General features: G+C 38.1%; 1 protein-coding gene across 4 annotated transcripts in view; it reads left to right on the forward strand.

Annotated features, from left to right (window-relative positions):
- LOC137642643 (uncharacterized) overlaps nt 1–22,500 on the forward strand; it is a 47,942-nt gene that overhangs the window by 8,025 nt on the left and 17,417 nt on the right. The window contains exon 1 of one of the 4 annotated variants that reach the window (XM_068375421.1): nt 22,406–22,500. This exon is cut by the window's right edge and continues 116 nt beyond it. The exons of 1 other annotated variant lie outside the window; for it this stretch is intronic. The gene's annotated coding sequence lies outside the window, so the exon portion shown is untranslated. Of the gene's footprint in view, nt 1–22,405 lie in introns of those variants that run through there. 2 more of the 4 variants (XM_068375400.1, XM_068375409.1) reach the window with 2 other exon arrangements.

The following is a 22,500-nucleotide window of genomic DNA, read 5'->3' on the forward strand; positions in this document are numbered from 1 at the left end:
TCTTTTCACGATTTTTATAATCCCTTAATCTGATGAGGGCAAAGGTATATTGAATCCCAACTAATTAATCCTCGTATAAATAATTATATCATAGTGCAGTTTTCTCAATGTGGAATGGCATATATTCCTAGATACTTATCTTCCTGCATTACAGTACTTACATTAAGAACTATTGGCGTTCTCTGTTTATGACCTATTATGTTACTGTAGATTTCCTGATCCTTTCACAACATACTGCCGTTGAAATGTCCAGTGAAAAGATATGTTCCATCCATCTGAAACCTTACAGCTTATATTTACTTTATTAAATTCAAGATTGACTTAAACGAAAACATTATTTTTAGGTAAATTCTATTTAAATATAATTATCTTACATCATTATAAGTTTTTTTTTCTGGAAGGCGAAATTTTGATAGGCATGCTTGATATTTATAATCAAGAGACTATGTACATTATTTGCATATTTTTTCTCGAAATTCTCCCTCAAAAGTCTATAAAATATGTTTGTTTAAAGGTTTAAAGGTCGTTAATGATTGACAGAAGCAAGGGACAGTGACAACACCCTAGGGCCTAGAGACTCCATATAAGACATATGATCAGCGCCCAAGCACCCTCTCCATCAAGTTAGGAACAGGGAGGGCCAAGGAATGGCTGCTGATGACTAAGCAGGTAGATCTACAGGCTTCCCCAAACCCTCATTCCTGGCTCACAAGGACTGTGAGCTTTAGACGCTACTAAAAACTATCGAGCTTGAACAGGAATCGAAAATCCCAGTCCAACAGATTGTAAGACAGGAACAATTCCAATAGACTACAGATAATACAAATACTGGTACTACTACCTATAGGAACAGTTAAGTACACCGTCTGTGTTTCAGAATTAATTATCAGATACCCTGTTAGTCAGTCTAGAGGAGCAGATTGTTTCATTTGACAATACAAGCATGAATATACTCTGCACGTCACTTTTCGAGAAAAAAGTGCCAGCCATCAAAAATTCCAATATGGTAGCCATTTTATTTTAATATGACAGTCAGGAGGGATTCTGCAGACAGCAATGGTATAAGCAAGAGGTATTGCCACCAAAAACCAGTTGCTTTGGGTAGATGAAGCTCAATATCAAACTCTGGAGATAGAGCCAAGAGAATGTCTTGACGCTCACTACTACGACACACTGGTGATGGACAATTCCGTGAAACTCAGCGCGGGATTCAATATCAGCTAAACTGGAATTTTAGTATCCCAAATACTACCTGATTACACCCAAAGGAATTAGAAAGCTGTACCACTTCAACAGACTGGATTTGCCAGCACGGGTGAGTCGAGCAAAGGATGAACTTGTTACAGAATGATAGTTACTATTCTACCATCAAATCAAAACAAACAAAACTGATATTTTCTTTTAGTGCAAATCCATTCAAGTAGGATTTTCAACTGTGCTCACGCTATTTCATCTCTTATCAAAACCGAAGATATGATTCACAAGAATTTTTCAAGCATAAGAACCACTCTTGCTCTCCATCTCTCAGCAAGAATAGTAAATTGCACTCTATGTTAAGTCAGATCTTGTTAATATTCCCAAAGGTAAAGTCAAGATTCCACAGTCCAAGTCATGATATGACATACTTACTGGTAAATGTCATTACTCCAAAAAAGACTAAAACTTTTGTTGAATATGCCAAAAAGAATATTCTTCCTTTGGTAGAGCACTACAACGACAATCATAAGAGAACCAGATCAAAACAAGGAAAGACCATCAGGAATAAAGTTACAGAAAAGGGCAAAACACCAGTTTCCTCTGTAACAGCACAAACAAAATAATAAGAACTCTTCTATTTTCTTTCTGATAGCATAGTTAAAATAACCACAAACAATGCAGTTCTCGTTAATAGAGAGGAAAATTTCCTCATGAGCACCAATTACACTAAAACATAAGCGTGGAAGAACTTGCACCCTGTACTCATGAAGTGGCTGACATACGGATATTTCAACATGTCTGGCATGCAGTTTGGAAGGGTTACAAGTCTGATGATTGATGCAAATACCACAGACTTTGTAGTAACTACCTTATCTCTAATGCCTTACCTCACTTCAATGGGACTCAAGAAAATGTGGGTCCGATAGGGCAAAGGAGAGCACACTAGATTAATTCTTATACATGATTTTGCATCTACTCTCAGATCAGAGAAGTCCAAAGGAATGTTGTTTTCCTAAGTTTTCACCAGGTGCGATGTTGTCTCCGATTTCAATAGAAAAGGAAAAAAGACAGCTTGGTAGACATGGATTATCTTATATGTAGTTTCAGCTTCGTTTGTAAAACTCATAACCCGCCTGAAGTTGAGGAGTCCAATCTACAAGGACTGTGGTAATTTGTAGTTCTCATGTATGACAGGCCAAGCATGGCCCGCAATTGGTAGACGAGGCCAGACTTGATCTCTGCCAGGAAACAGAGTTTATATGATTTAATTTTGCCAACTAAAACCGCAGCAAGGGAATGTGTATAAAGAGTAGCCTATCTAGGTCATATTTTGGAACATGTTAAACGTGATCCAAAACTTCAATGCCTTTCTAGGTGGGGATGGAACGAAAGAGGATAATAATTGGAAAATTGTCTGGACCACACTAGAACTGATTTCTAAATTCTATCTTAATTGATTAAATGTGGATGAAAGACAGACTGGTGGAAGATGCATAAGTAAAAAGAGATTAGATTGTACTGTACTCTGCAGCTACCTTTGTCATGCATCTTCAGGAGACTGGAACACTGATGTGTAACAATGATAGAAGGAGAACAGACGCTAATAAACTCATAATTATAAATGTACAGTTGATCAAATAGCTGTAAATACTCATAGAAATCAAGTTATATGGACAAGTATATAGAAATTCCTCGAACGTTAGATTATTTTCCATAGTAGACTTACTTGGCGGAAATTTTGGAGAGTAACGGATAAATTTGATTGCTGGATGGCATGGACTGTTCTCCCAAGTAAATTCTGCAGTTTTATAGGAAAGACCCCCCCCCCCACCATAATTTATCACAATAATGATTGAACTTTGGCTATTTATACAAAAATATATTTGCCTTTTTTGCATTTGACCACAAGGAAATTTCAGATCGTCAGCCCTTTTTCTTAACGTCTCCACCCCAATCGACATTTCTGCCAATTTTATACATGTATCATCAAATAAACGAATGTTTGGATTATCTGCTCCACTAAACACAAGAGCCAATAAAGTATTCCATTCGTGTACCGAGTAACATAAATCTAAGACTCAAATTCAGACAGACCTATTGCTTTATAGAATACTAAAGTACATGAAAAATATACATCAGAATCTAAAATGCTACTAGAGTAATTCGAAAAAAATAGAATGATTATTCTATCGTCACAGTTAAAATCCCCAGCACAGTGTACAAGTTTATGGATATTGAAAATAAGCAAGTAAAGCACCATCTGGGCTATCAATTAGTACCGTTTCATTAATAACACAGATTAAGTAACTAATGAAAATCCAACCCTCGAATGATAGTCTTAATCAAGCAGCTGGTTAGTGAAGTTCCGTCACAGCAGATTTAGCAAGAATCCCTCTTAGGCATTTGCATCCGCTTTGGGTCTTGTTGTCTGGAATTTGTCCAGATACAGGACTTCCCCCACGAAACGTGCAACAAGATTTCCATTGTTCTCTTTGGTGTTTTCTTGTGATTTTTTATCACTTTTTTTGCATATTGAGATTATCAGTATATGTTAAATTTTCTGATTGAATAGTGTCAGTAGCCTAACTTGCATTGCTTTATTTAATCATTGTTAGAATGTCTAATATTCAAAGAAGCACATTTGAAGTACAACTTCTTTTGACAGTAAGAAAAATTAAGTTTTATTATATTATAGAAATGTGGTTGCAATAAAATACATAAAACGAAAAATAAAGTTAATTTCCTATCACCTTAATCTGCAACAAATGAATATTCTTAATTAAGAACCATTGCTTTTGTTCTTTTGATACATTTGTATTCGTGTTGATTTGAATGTCGGCAAAACATTGAGACAAGATTGACAGATTAGTTCCATTTTCAGCATGAGGTAGTAGATATTTGGCTTCCTTTCATCTCAGGTTCAAGTTGAAAATTCTGTCGAGGCTCAATTTTCTCTATTACAAGTGCTCATCTTTATATCATTACCATTGTCTTGAGTTTCTTCCTTCTAATATATCTATTCTTTCCTGTTTGTGTTTTTCCTTTATCAACGTATTTTATTTTCTCGAGACTACGGAATTCCTTGGATATTAGGCAATATAAACTCTAAGGATGTTTTTACTTATAAATATTTACTCAAGAAATGTAATTGTAGGCCTACTTGAAATGTAAAATACACTACGGCAGTTAATTTTCTGTACTGTAATGATGATACAATACAAATTTTAAAATCTAATACAGGCACTATAAATATCCCAATTTCTCTCTCATACATTATATATATATATATATATATATATATATATATATATATTATGTATATATATATATATACATATATGTATATATATATATATATATATATATATATATATATATATATATATATATATATATATATATATATAAGCATCTTTATATGCTCCACTCCACTAAACTGCTGAGTATAAAATTTACAAATACTGTAAATTATATATTATTGTAGTAATAACATGATACTCTCCTGTAAGGTACTGCTATATTAATAACAATAATAGTAATAATAAAAGAGTAATGCAGAAGCAAACACACAGTAACTTATCACCAACACATAAATATCGACGCTCGTGTCTTATGATATAATACACATACCATAAAATTACTACCAATGAAAATAATTAGAATAAGTTCTAATACATAATACAATTCATATACAATTTTTGTAATATATGAAAATAAGACATTCATAATAAAATTAATATGTGATTAGCGATATGAGAAGATCTCCCCCCCCCCTCTCTCTCTCTCTCTCTCTCTCTCTCTCTCTCTCTCTCTCTCTCTCTCTCTCTCTCTCTCTCTCAAATGATATTAAAACAGTAATTTAATGATTCTCATTTCATCATAAGCTTAATAAATTTTCACCTCAATAAAGTGTGTCATAGCAGGTTGAAAGATAACGAATTTGTATAAAAATTCTCATAATTTAATTTTTCTCTTATTTGTTAACGAGAATGTGTACCTTAAAAAACAAAAACCTATTTAAAGATACCAAAACATGAAACATTCAACTATTCTCTATAAGATTTTTCCTTGTGGAAATCAAACAGCACAGTAAACCGAGATGAGATTCTCCACAGCAGTTCGCATAACAAAGTTAATTTCTTTGTCAACATCAACCTTTATATTGACCGCGTGGTTCTGAAGTCAGTTGTGTTATAAGATTAAATGATGGTTGAGCATAATTTCAAGGTTCTCATGTTAAGATATCTGTAAATAACTTTTATCTCTAAAGAGCATGTGTTTTTTTTTCTTTAAAAATTAGAAAGTCCTGTGAAATTTATTCTTAAGAGGTAAATGGTTATTATTAGAAAATGGCTGGGAACATATTTTATACAAAATTTTACGCAGTAAATTTATGTTTACAAAAACTGCATTAAATCAAAATAATGAAGATAGAATACAGATGCAAATACTACACCCAATAGAATAAGTATGATAAGTAAGAAAAGGAATAATGAAAATACGGAATAAGAAAAGGAATAAGAGTTTAAGGAATATGATAGGCTGAAATTATAAGTAAAACTTAGTACCTAACAGAAATGAAAAGGAAATGAAGAATGGGAAAAAATTATAGTTTTGGGCTAACATTCCTTTTACTTGAGATACAACTTTTCGGTAGCCTAATCTACAAAGCGGTGATGTAATGGTACGTAGTTTGAAAATTTAGCCATGCATACACTACAGACACGGTTAAGTAATTTAATGGCGAATATATTATTTTATTAAACGGTATCAGAAGTTCACTAGTGTATAGTCGAATCAGCAGTTAAGCAGTCTCTCTCTCTCTCTCTCTCTCTCTCTCTCTCTCTCTCTCATATATATATAACGGATTTTGAGCGAAGCGAAAAATCTATTTTTGGGTGAGATGGCCATGTCGTCCTGATGGAAGTTCCTATAGGGTAGCTTCCTAGGGTATATTACAACTACGGCGATATTCCCAGAGAATTTACCTTAAGGTACCAGAATTCTAACTCCTGGAGCGAGTATCCCTCGTGAAAGGGATATCGCGACATATCAGAGGACGTATTCTAGACACGTCACATGGCAATCTACATCCTGGACAGAGATTTCGTCTCGTAGGAGGTGATTGGCGAGATACGAATTCGGGAAAGAAAAAGGGGAGCCGCTCCCAAGGCTTCCTTATCCCCCGATTCGTATGCATGCCTGGCGCCAATCCTGGCGCCATCTGTATTCCTAAGAGCGTACACGAGGTGCTACAGATACTGTATGTAGGGAGGGGTCCTACAGCCCTTTCTTAGAAAGGCAAGGGCGGGTCCATCAGGACGACATGGCCATCTCACCCAAAAATAGATTTTTCGCTTCGCTCAAAATCCGTTTTTTGGGCTCAAGCCATGTCGTCCTGATGGAAGTGTACCAGAGCATTACTGTATCTGTGGATTCTCAGAATGTGCCGTACTCCCCGGAGGTAATTTTTTCCCGGTCGACTAGACCTAGAGACCTAAGATGTTACCGTTATACATCTTTTCAACTAACTATAAACTATGTTAGAGCTTCCTCCCCCCTACAGGGAAGAGTCCTACTAGACTCTGGAAAAGTCTCGAAGAGTACATGTATCTATGTATGAATACCAGGCAAGCTAATATAGTGGTCTCGCCCTATATTAAGTAAAGCATAGTTTGTAAAGAACCACTGCGTCAATATGAAATATCGACCAGTTCTCCGCACAATACTTGTATTGGACAAAGGTTTTATATCCGCATAGGAGGAAAACCAATGCACCATAGCTTGCATAAAGGAACAATTCTATTAGAATTATCCCAGATAAGGTACATAGAATGAATGCTCAATTATACCAATAAATTGACACAGGTGAAGGAGACGCAAGGTTCTCAAGAACCAGATTATTGACAGGCAATAAATAGACAGGTTAACCACAATTATATATATATATATATATATATATATATATATATATATATATATATATATATATATATATATAGAAGAGGATAACCCAAAACTTTAAGCATAAGTATGATAGTAAACAGAGCTTGTTTGTCTGAAAGAAAAAACATTAGATGCCACTTTTAAGATACCGAGGTATCAAAGTCATAAAAGCCTGTATTACAAATCAATGACATTAGCGTTAGAAACGCTCGGCACACATGTCTGCACTTATGCTAGGTTCACCTTCGGAAATGGAACAGTCTGGATGGGCAACACAGTGCCCTCACTTAGTTTGTAGTACAGTATGTAACTACACACTCACCCTGGAATTAATCGTCCCAATTAAGACCACTGTTCCTCGCAGAGTTAAACAGTAGGGTTAACACCGCGACCCACTGCTACCACAGATCTCTTTTAGTTCCTCTACTTGCTTCGCATAGTGGCGAAAGAACACTCTGGAAGACTTCCAGCCAGTGTATGAACGGAGATGTTCAAGATCCATACAATTAAAGAAATTTTAAGAATGAGGCAACTTTCCTCTGATCGTGACCTGCGGGTGTATTGTCAGGATCCGCTCTGCGAATAAAATATGTGTTTTTCGCTCTGAGTTGATTCAGAGATAAATTTGAGCCTGATGTTTCTCCCCTGAATAGTTGACCACCCTTGAAGTCTGAAGTTCTATGAAGATAGACCTTTAGGCATTCTACTGGACATAGAGATGCATCTTCTTTCAGAGGGCAGATTCTCCAGGGACCCCACCTGTTGGTGGGTAACTCATTCTTGGCGAGAAACGTAGGATCCGGAAACAGGTTCAGTTCTCCCCCATCCAGGAACTGAACACGACCTGCCTCTCTCGAGAGGCTACAATCTCACTAACCCTGGCCCCGGACGCGAGTGCAAAATAGGAAAATAACTTTTTGTGTCAAATCCTTTAACGCACACTCTTCATTGCTCAGCAGAGAAGCGAAATGAAGAACTTGTCTAAAGACCATGAAATGGGCTTTGGAGGTGCTGAAGGTCTGAGCCTAGCACAGGCTTTCGGGACTTTATTAAAGATCTCGTTACCTAGGTCGACCTGGAAGGCATATAGAATGGGTCTTGTCAAAGCAGACTTACACGCTGAAATCGTGTTCGCTGCCAACCCTTGACCATGGAGGTGGAGAAGAAAGATAAGCAGAAGTCTGTCAAGATCTCCTGCGGATTCTTCGCCTTGACAAAAGGCCACCGATTTTCTCCAAGATGACTCATATTGCCTTCTAGTAGATTTGCACTTATATTCCTCAAGAAAGTCTATACTGGCTTTCGAAATCCCGAAACGCTTTCTCACCGCTAGGGAGAGAAAATCATGAGCTGCAGGGTCCGTGTTTTCTGTAATGAAGCGCAGACAGTTGACTTCTGGACTCGCTGGGTCAGAACTGGATCTGGTAGTGGTACAAACTTCAGCTACAGTTCCAATGCCAGGAGGAACCACACGCTGTTCGGCCACTTGTGGGCCACTATTGCCGCTACCCTTTGAAGGATCTCAGTTTGTTGAGGACCCTCAACAGAAGGTTGTGAGGAGGGAACAGATAAATCTTGGACCATTTGTTCCAGTCGAGGGACATCGCGTCCACTGCTTCCGCTAAGGGGTCCTCGTACGAGGCACGTACAGGGGCAACTTCTTGTTGTCTTTCGTCGCAAAGAGGTCTATCTGCAGTTCTGGGACTGATTCAGAATGAAGGAGAATGATCCTGCGTCTAAGGACCATTCCGACTCTATCGGTGTGAACCTGGATAGAGCGTCCGCTGTCACATTGCGGACTCCTTGAAGGTGAACTGCCGACAGGTACCACTTCTTCTTTTCCGCCAATCGGAAGACGGCCAACATCACCTGGTTGAGAGGTGGTGACCTCGATCCTTGTCGATTCAAGTATCTCACAACTACCTCGCTGTCTATCACCACCTTATGTGGATCGAGTGACGCGGGGAGACATTCTTTAAGGTAAGGAGCACTGCCCTAGCTTCTAGAAAGTTTTATGTGAAAGGTCTTGAATAGCCTGGACCAAGTCCCCTGGACTTTTTTCCGATGAGAGTGACCTCCCCATCCCTCCTTCGAGGCGTCTGAGTGAATCGTCACCGACGGGGGAGGTGGCTGAAGAAGAACCGACTTCTTTAGATGTCTGGCTTGGGACCAAGGCCTGAGGAGAGTACTTAGCCGAAGCGGCTGGTCTTCTCAGATCTCTTCACGCGTTTGATGCATAACTTCTCCAAACTCCGATTGCATCCTTTAGCTGTGCTCTTAGCACTGGGTCTGTCACCGAAGCAAACTGGGGAGAGCGCAGTACTCTCTCCTGCTCGTGTCTTGATATCCTTTCGGAATCTTGAAGTCTCTTGACAGAACCCGCTATCTCCTTCCTTTTCTTCGCCGGGGTGGAGAAACGGTGTGACAAAAGGTCCCAGTGGATTCCCAGCCACTGGAACTTTTGAGATGGAGAAAGTCGAGACTTTTTCTGTTGATCTTGAAGGTACTCTAGGAACTGGATCACTTGACTGGAAGCTTGCAAGCATTCTGTCTCGGATGCTGCCCACATCAACCAGTCGTCCAGGTAGGCTACTACCTGAATTCCCTTTAGGCGTAATTGTTTGAGAGCTACGCTCGCAAGCTTCGTAAAAATCCTTGGGGCTATGTTTAGCCCGAATGGCATGGCTCCGAAGGCGTATAGTCTTCGTTGTAGCCTGAACCCTAGGTAGGGGGAGAGTCGATGGCTAATTGGAATGTGCCAATAGGCGTCTGACAAGTCTATAGAGACGGAATATGCCCTCTTGGGCAGTAAGGTCCTTATGTGTTGCAGTGTTAGCATTTTGAATTTGCAATTCACTATGAACTTGTTGAGTGGCGACAAGTCCAGAATGACTCTGAGCTTTTCCGAGTCTTTCTTGGGAACACAAAACAGCCTCCCTTAGAAATTGATGGGCTTCACCCTTCGGATCACCTTTTTTCTCCAACAGTTCTTGAACGTACTCCTCCATAACGGGGGTGGAGTGTTGGAAAAACCGAAGGCACGGGGGTGGAGTGCTGTACCAGCTCCCGCCCAGTCCATTCTTGAGTAGGCTGTGGGCCCAGGGATCGAAGGTCCCCCGATCCCAAAATTTCAGAAGTCTCCCTCCTACCGGTATCACCTCACTTGGACTGCCGTCCTGAGGTCTTGCCTTCCTGACCACGACCACCCCTGAATCCCCTTCCCCTTGAGGGGCGTCTAGACGAGCCTCTGGCTGCTCCTCTAGGCTTTGCTCGAAAGGAAGTAGACTGCCCTTCGAACGCTGGGGTGAATGCCGTGGACTGTGTCGACACGGCCTGGGGTACCTACTGAAAGGTGGTCGGGGTTTGTGCCACGATCTGGGGCACTGGGGGCAATGGCAATTGCAGTTGCTGTTGCTGTCTAAGAGGCTTGGCTGGCCGAGACGGTAGCCTAGTCCTCATAGTCTTCCTCTTTGGTTGAGGACCCTCATCCAGGGAAGACTTTCTTTTGATAGCCAGGCCCCACTTCTGGAGAAGGTTTCTATTCTCCAAGGCGGCCTTATCAACAACTTCTTTGACCAAGTCGGTAGGAAAAAGGTCTTTTCCCCAAATGTTGGAGGAGATTAGTTTCTTTGGCTCGTGCCTCACCGTAGCCGAGGTAAACACGAACTCCCTACAAGCTCTCCTTGCCTTGATGAAGCCATAAAGGTCCTTCGTAACTGTGGCCAGATGAGGCTTGGCCACTACCATGAACATTTCATGGACCTTGGGGTCACTTGCCATCGTCTCGAGAGTAGTCTGAAGAGACATTGAGGCAGTCAGTCTTTCTTTTGTATCGAACTCACTTCGCAAAAGAAAGTCAGACAGCTTAGGGAGGTCCTTGCCGAACTGACGTCCGGCAATATCAGCCTCCAACTTTCCCACTGAGAACGTAAGATGGACGTCCTTCCAGTCTTTGTGGTCCATAGGCAGGGCCAGCGACAAGGGTTTACACTCCTCTAGGGAGGGGCAAGACTTGCCGGCCTCGATTGCTTTTAGTACAGCCAGAAACCCTTTCTGTAAAAAGGGGAAGGCTCTAGTAGGCGAGGACACAAAGGAAGGGAGCTTCCTATTCAATGCGGCTACCTTTGAGTTAGAGAAGCCCCTCTCTTTCATCGAGGATGAAAGTAGAGCTTGAGCCTTAGCATGGTCCATCACTATGACCTCCTTCGGCTCTGTCTCCTCCTTTGAAGCTGGTTCCTTCCTCAGCCGGACATAACAGTCCGGATATGATGCCTTGCTGGGCCAGAATTCCACCTCCTCCATGGGAACTGAGCCCAGCATATCCGAGATGACGATCTTTCCAGTCGTCATCGGCATGTGCTCAGCATACCTCCATGGGTTAGCATCTGAGCACAAGGGAAGGTCTTTCACATTGAGCTTTTTCTGGGGCCCATGTGATTCTGCAAGGCACTGCATTCGCAGTTCCATTGCAGCCGCCTTCTCCTGATTCTCCTTCTGCATTTGTTGGATCATTCCAACAATAGAAGAGAGGGCCTGTCCCAGCTCTACTGGGAGACCGGCCGATGTAGAGGGGCTTGAACTTCATCCTGGGCTTCTGCCAGGAGGTCTTCCTCCTGACACCCGTCCACATCAGACATCCTGTCATCTAGCTGGATGTCTTGCATCGCGACCGCGACTTCAGCATCCACCTGGATCTGAACTTAGGGGATCTCCTCTTGAGGCTGGGGAATCACTGCATCAGCTGATGCCTTAGGGAAAGGATACGCCCTCATCTTCTCACTTGGAAGATAAGGGCCAGAAGTGTTCTTTTGGAAGCCCCTTACCCAGGTACGAAGCTTCTTCCTAGCTATTTAAATGTCTCAGTAATCAGGTTAGTGCACACAGTACATACCTGAGGGTCCCAATACCGGAGATCATCCTTGGAGACAGCGTATGCTGCGTGTCTCCTACAAAACTCATGTCCGCAGAGGTTCTTGCTGCTGACATTGCAGAAAGCACTTCCCCACTTCGGAGTGTCCTTCTGTAAAGAGAAGAAATTTCCATGAGTATCAAGTGAACTATGTATCACTGGATATGCATAGTATAGCATAACAATTCAGAAAGGAAAGACACACACTTGTGTTTCCCTCACAACCCATTGTTGCAGCCTTCCAGATAATAAAATCAAAATGGTTTATCTCTTCTAGAGTAACCAATGCAAGGTTTCCAGAGGAAACAGGTGGAGCTCACACCTAAGCAATGATTTTAAAATCCTGGATAATAGACAGGGGAAGAACTCAGCTTCCTATCTGTAGGGCAACAGCAAAGGGATGTGCAAGAAAAAACAATAGTGTTAGAAGATACAGTGCTGTACCTAAACCTTTACTATAGTTTTCTTCTTACTGTATATGCTATACAGAAGAATACTAGCACAGTATAGGGGGATGTGTGCCGGCCTGCCTTTGCCGGCCGGCACACACCACAACTAGCTTTAAAGTATACTACTTAACAGCTATAGGGCGGCAGCACTCTGGTTCAAATGCCTGTGCCGGTCGGCAGCAACTGCCGGCCGGTAACAGCCAGTGTTGGCCGGCAATGGCTGCCGGCCAGCAACTACACAAGGTAGTACCCAGCTGCCGGCCACACTCTTGGTGACCGGCAGACAAGGACTGACATAAGCCGGCCGGCAAAGGTACAAGAGCGATGCCAGCCGGCAGCAAAAGAACCAGAAGACTATACCTGCCCGGCTGCCGGCCTCATAGGCCGGCAGCCGGGACAGGTACAGCACTAGAAGAAAATAGAATGGATGCCGGGATAAGAGTGTACACAACCCCCAAGCCCGGCAACCGAAAGAGTGCATATAAGGAAGGGGAGAAACTAATTCAGGCTTCCTTGACCAATGCCGTCCGGCTCTGCCGGCAGGCATGGATGAGGGACCAAGAGAGGTCCGGGCAGCACTCGAAAACATAAGACCCTTGCCGGCCAGCAGCTCTGCCGGCCGGCAATGGGCTGAGTCAATTCCACATCCCAACCTATACTAGGTCCAGAAGTAGAACGACGTACAGTACAGTACGACCCCTGCCGGCCAGCTCTGCCGGCCGGCAAGGTACAGTACAGTAATGGCTAGGCCATTACGGAGATAGAGGGGGAAGGGACAAGAGGGTCCTGCCAACCTTGCTTTAGTGACAGATCACCCGCAGCCAAGAAACTTATCTTAGCCTAAGGGAGATCTAAGGGGAAAGGCCAGCAATACTTGCCAGCTTCCAGAGCACCAAAGCAAGGAAGGCGTTGCTACTCCCAAGGGAAGAACTTATCCTCCCCCGAGAACAGCAACAGGACTAGTCTGGTAGATCACAAAAGAAGGAATCATAACTACAGAAACCTTCGGTAGTGACCTAAGGGAGCTAAGCTCCCTTTGTATGTGTTAGGTCAGCGAGGGGGACTCTGCCCCAAGCCAGACAACACAGACTCAGACTAAAAACTCTGTTGTTCTGTCCCTCTTGAACCATAACTACAGGAACAGGAAGGTACAGTAACACCCTAGTATAGTTTTATCGAAAATAATTTCGGAAAAAATCACTTAGGGATAAGCCCAAGGCTTAAACAGAGGGAAAGGGATTGCATACCTTCTCCGAAGAAAAGAAAGCAACCGGGGAGTATGATAAAGTATACTAAGGCTCCATAAGCAATTAGCCTAGGCACCAAGAGAATCGATTACCTAATTCACCGAAACTCACACGTATACAATCTTGGAAATATTCCACACAGTCTAAAATGTATAAAATATAGCCTAAAGCTTCAATAAAATTTTAATTACACTCGGAAAAACCAAAATCATGCATGAAGTACTAGGACCAAACGACTAGGCTACATGGCCTAGCGTAGGCCAGAATGGCGAATACTTCGCCAAATAATACTAAGCACGAAAGGAAATCCTATGTAAAGCTAAATAGCTAAAATTTATTAAAGCAAAACAACCAGGAATGTCGCTCTGACTAACTAATTTATACCTAGCGAGCGACAGTGTCCAGGACACCTCTGGTAGGCTACGGCTCTTGTATCAAAGATTAATCCTATTAATCACTCAAAATTTTACCAAGAGCCTACATTTATACATAACAGACACTATACTCAACCTATCAGAGGCCAACGAAGACGGAGAAGCCATGAAAAGCCGAATAAATCCAAGATTTGCGAGAAAAACAGGAAAAAACACCGAGTTGTTAAGCTACGCAAAAAGGAATACAGATGGCGCCAGGATTGGCGCCAGGCACGCATACGAATCTGGGGATAAGGAAGCCTTGGGAGCGGCTCCCCTTTTTCTTTCCCGAATTCGTATCTCGCCAATCACCTCCTACGAGACGAAATCTCTGTCCAGGATGTAGATTGCCATGTGACGTGTCTAGAATACGTCCTCTGATATGTCGCGATATCCCTTTCACGAGGGATACTCGCTCCAGGAGTTAGAATTCTGGTACCTTAAGGTAAATTCTCTGGGAATATCGCCGTAGTTGTAATATACCCTAGGAAGCTACCCTATAGGAACTTCCATCAGGACGACATGGCTTGAGCCCAAAAATATATATATATACATATATATATATATATATATATATATATATGTATATATATATATATATATATATATATATATATACCAGGTGGTCCAAGAGTAGGTGGACATTAAATGATTACATTTATTTTGAGATTACATATACATGCAATCATATTTATTAACACAATCACTGCATTGGAAATTAAATTCTTATTGGGAACCAAAATAGAAAAGCCCATAAACTTTATTAACAAGGTGCTCAAACTGTTTTCCATCACAATTTACAAAGCTTTGAAGTCTGCCATTAACGCTTAGACAATTTTTTGCACAAGTCTCTTTGGGTATTAATTTCATGAAATGTATATATATATATATATATATATATATATATATATATATATATGTATATATATATACATACAATATATATGTGTCTCAACTTGGGGCGTAGGTCAGTCCACTTGCTATCCTTCAATCTTTCTGAGAGTATTTTTGGAGTAGGTTCCTAATTTTCTTCCACCCAGCGACCTTCCACAGAAGACGTAAGATTATTTAATCTTCTATTATGCAAACATAGACTAGATGGGTGCAGTGACAACGTATTCACATCGTCATTTCCTTGCCTTTAATTGCAAAATAAATTCTATCCCTAAAACAGAAGACCAGCATCTCCAAGGGAAAGTCTTGTATAAAAACCAGCAACTGTCTCTCTATACCAAAGGTCATCCGAACAGCGAAGTTAATCCACTTATGGTATGGTAATTAATTGGGACGGTGACCAGGAAAAGATAGATACTATAAGTACATAAGACACCTGGCGTCATCACCTCGTAAAGGAAGGAAGCCTATATTGGAATATATAGTAAGAGAAGTAAAAGGAAGCTCTAAGAGGTATGAAAAGAGGCAAAGCAGCATAAGATGGTCTGAAAAGTAATTTAATAGTAAATGGAGATTTCAGAGTAGTAAAACTCGCAGAACTTTACACAAAATTTCTGCAAGAATGCTCAATGAATACAGTTTGAAAGTACTTTATCATTATATTAATTCACAAAATCATCTCTCTCTCTCTCTCTCTCTCTCTCTCTCTCTCTCTCTCTCTCTATCTCTCAATAACATAACTGGTCAGTCTATCTAGTATTGTAATATATTTATGTAGGCTAATTGTTTCTATTTTTACACGATGAAAGCCTGTGATAAAGTAACTATCTTAGTGTAAACAGATTTTTTTTTCTGATTTAACTTTTATTTCGAGTATTTTTATTTCAGTTACTGTGTTGTACATGTCTCCTGGGTGGTATTGGCTAATTTGGTAACATCCCTGACTGATGGTTGATCAACTGGAGTTCGAGTCCCGCTCAAACTCGTTAGTTCCTTTAGTCTGTACCCTCGCCAACCTTGTGAGGTAAGGATAGGGGTGGGGTTTGAGGGAGCCTATAGGTCTATCTGCTGAGTCATCAGCATCCATTGCCTGGCTCTCCCTAGGCCTAGTTTGGATGGATAACAGGCTTGGGCGCTGATCATATATATGGTCAGTCTCTAGGGCATTGTCCTATTTGCTAGGGCAATGACACTGTCCCTTGCCTCTGCCTTTCATGTCAGCCTTTAAACCTTTAAGCCTTTAAACTTGAACTCGGAAAAGGCAGACTTTCTCCAGTAATTTTGATAAATTCTTTGGAAAATATGGATGTTAAATGAATTAAGAAAAGTTGTCCAAATAAAAAAAAAAAGATTCAAGGAGAATTTTACCACTTTTTACCTGTTTTATTAGGCACCAATGTCCTTGATATTAATGTCTTATCTGGAAATATGGAAATTCTTAAAGCATCATTTTAAATTTTCAAATAAAATCCTCTCTCACTCAGATTATATTCTAAAGTCATTTTTTTTTCATTTTCGGGAGCTTAATAACAGCTGGTTTACAACGGCGGATAAAATTTTGCAAGAGAATCAACCTCGAAACCTGTTCACATGTAGTTGTAGTAGACAAACTAACTGCTCTCCAATAGTATTTCAAAATTTACCGAACATGTAACAGCAAGATATCGTATGTAATGATTTAGTTTTGTAATATAATCAGGTCACATCTTAACTGCATTTTAAGAGTAATTAATCAAATATTCCAAGTTGAAATGTATTGCCTGCTAGTGTTTTTTTTTTTTTTTTTGAAAGATTCGGATAAAATTAAACTTTTCTGAAGTGTAAAAAAAAAAAAAAAAAAAAAAAATACGCAAAATTAGTCCTCAAAATCTAAGATCCACCTGGCTACACAGTATTTTTTTATTATTCATTAACGTTAGAATTCATACAGTATTTTTCATTACTCATTAAAAGTTAAAATTTACGTATAAGTTTTTGATTTCTGAATTTATATTCAAGAAAACTACCTCAACCCGGTGAGGAAATATTCAACATTTAACAAAACACTAAATGCCATAATATTCCATCCATGCTTGAGTGCAGATTAATATTGATAAGGGTATAGATAAAACACCAAATCTTTAGAACAGGGGTGGGCAACCTTTTTAAATGAAGGGCCACTAGTCAAGAATCTCAAGCCAGGGTGAGCCACACATCGGGGTGTTAGAAAGACGGTCTCGGTAAAATAAACACTCTAAAATTAGTTTTGTATTTCTAACTTATGAGATACATTCTGTAGTTACAAAAAGGCTTCACAGGACACGTGAGAGTAATATATAATAAAGAAAATTAAATCCTCCTATGAACCATGTTAACCATATTATCTTCAGAACTAAGATTCTTAACATTCCTATCCTAAACAAACTACTACTGATTTATCACCCAGCTACCCATCTGCGTTATAAATACATATTTTCTAGGGGTTATTTATCATTAGATTTGGCTGTAAAATGCACATAAGACATACCTGTGTACTTGAATTGAAAGTAATATCCAAACATTCCTTGTGCAACCAATTGAAAACCAAATCTAGTGGGATGGCTGACTTTGCATATGTTGGATCAGCTGGTTAATATCAGGTTGGATGAGTGGTGATGCAACACGTAGGGTCCTTTTTAAGTGTTCATCAGTTAGTAAGGACCGAAATTTCATTTCTGAAAGTTGTTCACATACATACGGGCTACCAAACACTGCCATCATCTTCCTTGCATGACCAGATAGTTTGGGATACTCAGTGTTTAACATATTTTATTTATAGAACTGATATAAGGAGCTCTCATCATATATATTTCTTAGTTCATTATTACATTGCAGTTCAATTATCACCATCTGCATATTCTATGGAGTCTTCTCTGAGCTTGTAGCTGTTAGTTTTAGTCTTGCTAAGCACACGTATCATTCCTGATGTGGTGAAGGATACAACCTCTCTCTCTCTCTCTCTCTCTCTCTCTCTCTCTCTCTCTCTCTCTCTCTCTCTCTCTCGAAACAACATTTTGGCCGCACTGTACGATATTCATTTTTGAAGTGTCGGGAAGCACTGAAAAGTCTTGAAGGCCACAAGTTACACAGGCCAGCTCTATACCATTTGCCTCGAAAATGTTAGACTTTTAAAGATATAATCAAGCCACAACTCATGAGCACGTCTTGGTGCCCATTCGTGATACCTGTGGAGTGTCCTCGAATGGCTCCTATTCAAATTTGGGCTTTTCAAAGGTCGAAACCGTTCGATCGTGCCACAGGTAAACGTCGCTGAAAATTTCCGGGAAAAGTCTTGGGTTGGGAGACAAGTCTCCCAGATCAAGATCTTGGTAATCTCTCGTTTGGTCTACCTTATACATACCTAACACGGATGCCTTTATTAATTATTATTATTATTATTATTATTATTATTATTATTATTATTATTGGCAAAAAAAAGTTTTGCAGGTATTCTGTTTAAAATTTACCTAAATTTAATTTATAGTTGAATCCATTACCAAAAAAAAAAAAAAAAAAAATAAATAAATAAATAAAAAAAAAAAAAAAACTAAGAAATCAACATTATAAGAAATTCTTATTCTTGTCACAACTTTCAGAAATACATATATCTATAGTGATTTTTATTTGGGTTATACTGAAATAATAAGGGTACACAAAGGTCTATTGACTTATTCAGTAAAAGATAAAATTAAATAAGATTCGAGAGTATAATTTTCGTTTGGTAATTTCGAGCAAAGTATGCCAACAAGATCACATCTAAAGGTGAGAGGACGGATATTACTAAACTAAAGAGGTTACGAGAAAAAAAGCTATGTTGAATTAACAGTTCCAGGTGAGAACAAATGAAATGAATGGTAATTCGTTCAATAATAAGGTGCTTATTTAAGTGTGTTGACTACTTCTAATGCATATCTTTCCGTTTCCCTTTACTTGCTTTGGAGAGAGAGAGACAGAGAGAGAGAGAGAGAGAGAGAGAGAGAGAGAGAGAGAGAGAGAGAGAGAGAGAGATTTTATATCAAGACTCAGTCTACCCAAACATAGCAATAACTGAATCTAAAAGCGAAAGCAACTAACAGAGCCAGATATATTGATAACAATAACTAGGGATGGTTTATGTTAGTACAATTATTCGTAACAAATATAAATCATAATCAACGTAGTTGAAGACTAAGATTGCAATAGCAAGGAATATAATGTAATACATAAACGTCGTAAAGAAATATAATGTAACATATAGACGTCGTAGAGAAATTTAATGCAATACATAGCCATCGTAAAGAAATTTAATGTAATACATAGACGTCGTAAAGTAATATAATGCAATACATAGATATAGTAAAGAAATATAATGTAATATGTAGACGTCGTAAAGAAATTTAATGTAATACACAGACGTCGTTAAGAATTATAATATAATACATAGTTGTCGTAAAGATATATAATGTAATACATAGACGTCATAAAGAAATATAATGTAATACATAAACGTTGTAAAGAATCTTAATGAAATACATAGGCGCCGTAAAGAAATATAATGCAATACTTAGATGTTGTAAGAATTATACTGTAATACATAGACGTCGTATAGCATTATAATGTAATATATAGACGTTGTAAAGAATTATAATGCAATACTTAGACGTCATAAAGAAATACACTGTAATACATAAATGTCATAAAGAATTGTAATGTAATACATAGACGTCGTAAAAAAAGTTAAATGCTATACATAGACGTCGTAAAGAATCATAATGTACTGTAATACATAGACATCATAAAGAATTATAATGTAATACATAGACGTCGTATAGAATTATAATGTGATAAATATACATCGTAAAGAATTATAATGTAAAACATAGACATCGTAAAAAATTATAATGTAATACATAGATGTCGTAAAGAATTATACTGTAATACAAAGACGTTGTAAAGAATCATAATGTAATACAGAGACATCGTAAAGAATTATAATGTAATACATAGATGTCGTAAAGAAATAAAATGTAATACATAGAGCGTCGTAAAGAAATTTAATGTAATACATAGACGTCGCAAAGAATTATAATGTAATACAAAGACGCCGTAAAGAATTATAATGTATTACATAGACGTCATAAAGAAATATAATGTAATACTTAGACGTTGAAAAGAATTGTAATCTAATAATACAGACGTCATAAAGAAATATAATGCACTACATAGACGTCATAAAGAAATATAATGTAATACTTAGACGTCGTAAAGAATTGTAATGTAATACACAGACGTCATAAAGAAATTTAATGTAATACATAGACGTCATAAAGAAATATAATGTAATACATAGACGTCGAAAAGAATTGTCATGTAATACAAAAACGCCGTAAAGAAATTTAATGTAATCCATAGACGTCATAAAGAATTATAATGTAATACTTAGACGTAGTAAAGAATTGTAGTGTAATACACAGACGTCATAAGGAAATATAATGCAATACATAGACGTCATAAAGAAATATAATGTAATACTTAGACGTCGAAAAGAATTGTAATGTAATAATATAGACGTCATAAAGACATATAATGCAATACATAAACATCATAAAGAAATATAATGTAATAATTAGATGTCGTAAAGATTCGTAATGTAATACATAGACGTCATAAAGAAATTTAATGTAATACATAGACGTCATAAAGAAATATAATGTAATACATACAGTAGACGTCGAAAAGAATTGTAATGCAATACATAGACGTCGTAAAGAAATATATATAATTCAACACATAGACGTCATAAAGAAATATAATGTAACACTTAGACGTCGTAAAGTATTGTAATGTAATATATAGATGGCGTAAAGAAATTTAAAGGTTATACATAGACGTCGTAAAGAGTTATAATGTAATATTTAGACATCATAAAGAATTATAATGCAATACATTTATGTCGTAAAGAATTATAATATAATACATTTACACTGTAAAGAATTATAATGTAATACATAGATATTGTAAAGTATTATGCTGAAATACATAGATGTCGTAAAGAATTATAATGTAATACATAGACATCGTAAAGAATTATAATGTAATATACAGATGTCGTAAGAATTATACTGTAATACATAGACATGGTAAAGAATTATACTATAATACATAGACATCGTAAAGAATTATAATATAATACATAGACGTCGTTAAGAATTATAATGTAATAATTTACATACACGTCGTAAAGAAATTTATTGTAATACATAGACGTCGAAAAGAATTGTAATGTAATACATATACGTTGTAAAGAAATATAATGTAATACATAGAAGTCGTAAAGAATTGTAATGTAATACATATAGGTCGTAAAGAAATATAATGTAATACATAGACGTCGTAACGAAATTTAATGTAATACATAGACGGCAAAAAGAATTGTAATCAATATATATACATCATGAAGAAATATAATGCAATACATAGACGTCGTAAAGAATTGTAATGTAATACATATACGTTGTAAAGAAATATAATGTAATACATAAACATCGTAAAGAAATTTAATGTAATACATAGACGTCGAAAAGAATTGTAATGTAATACATATATGTGGTAAAGAAATTTAATGTCCTACATAGACGTCGTAAAGAATTGTAACGTAGGCCTAATACATATAGGTCGTAAAGAAATATAATGTAATACATAGACGTCGTAAAGAAATTTAATGTAATACATAAACGTTGAGAAGAATTGTAATGTAATACAGTAATACATATACGTTAAAAAGAAATATAATGTAATACATAAACGTCATAAAGAAATATAATGTAATACATAGACGTCGTAAACAAATTTAATGTAATACATAGACACCGTAAAAAATTATAAAATAATACATAGACGTAGTTTGCAATCATTTGTGCATCAATATTTACTCCTGCCTAAAATTGTTGCTATTATTATTATCATTACAGGGAGCTCAACTGCGCAAAAACAACAGGCAACTTGCGTAAGATCTTCTTCGGGGTTTTGCTTCTTTTTTATGTGCTTGCACGGTTGAATCTCAAACCTCTGGCAAGTACCTTGCGATCAAGTTGTAGATAATCTATTATTCAACCATCTTCTCTCCGACCAACTACAACTCACAAGATTCAATGTAAAGTTACTGCTACCGAGACACGAACTAGAATACAAATCTGTCTGCAAGATCCCTGCCTCTTGTCGCCCATGAACTTGTGACGCAGGAGCTGCTGACATCACAGAAGAGTCGCACACTAAACATGAAGAAAAGAAAAAAAAAATAAGAACCACCGAGTTCCCGGATGCCTTAGTGGAGAAGCGCTCTCTCGAGGTCGTCACTCCTCCAGTCCTTACTAGTCGGTATAGTCAGTAACCGTTGGAACAGTGAAGCGTTTAGGTCTGCGATATTCATTCCTTTCGTCTATGGACTA

The sequence above is a fragment of the Palaemon carinicauda genome, chromosome 1 (assembly GCF_036898095.1).
Source record: "Palaemon carinicauda isolate YSFRI2023 chromosome 1, ASM3689809v2, whole genome shotgun sequence".
NCBI lineage: Eukaryota > Metazoa > Arthropoda > Malacostraca > Decapoda > Palaemonidae > Palaemon > Palaemon carinicauda.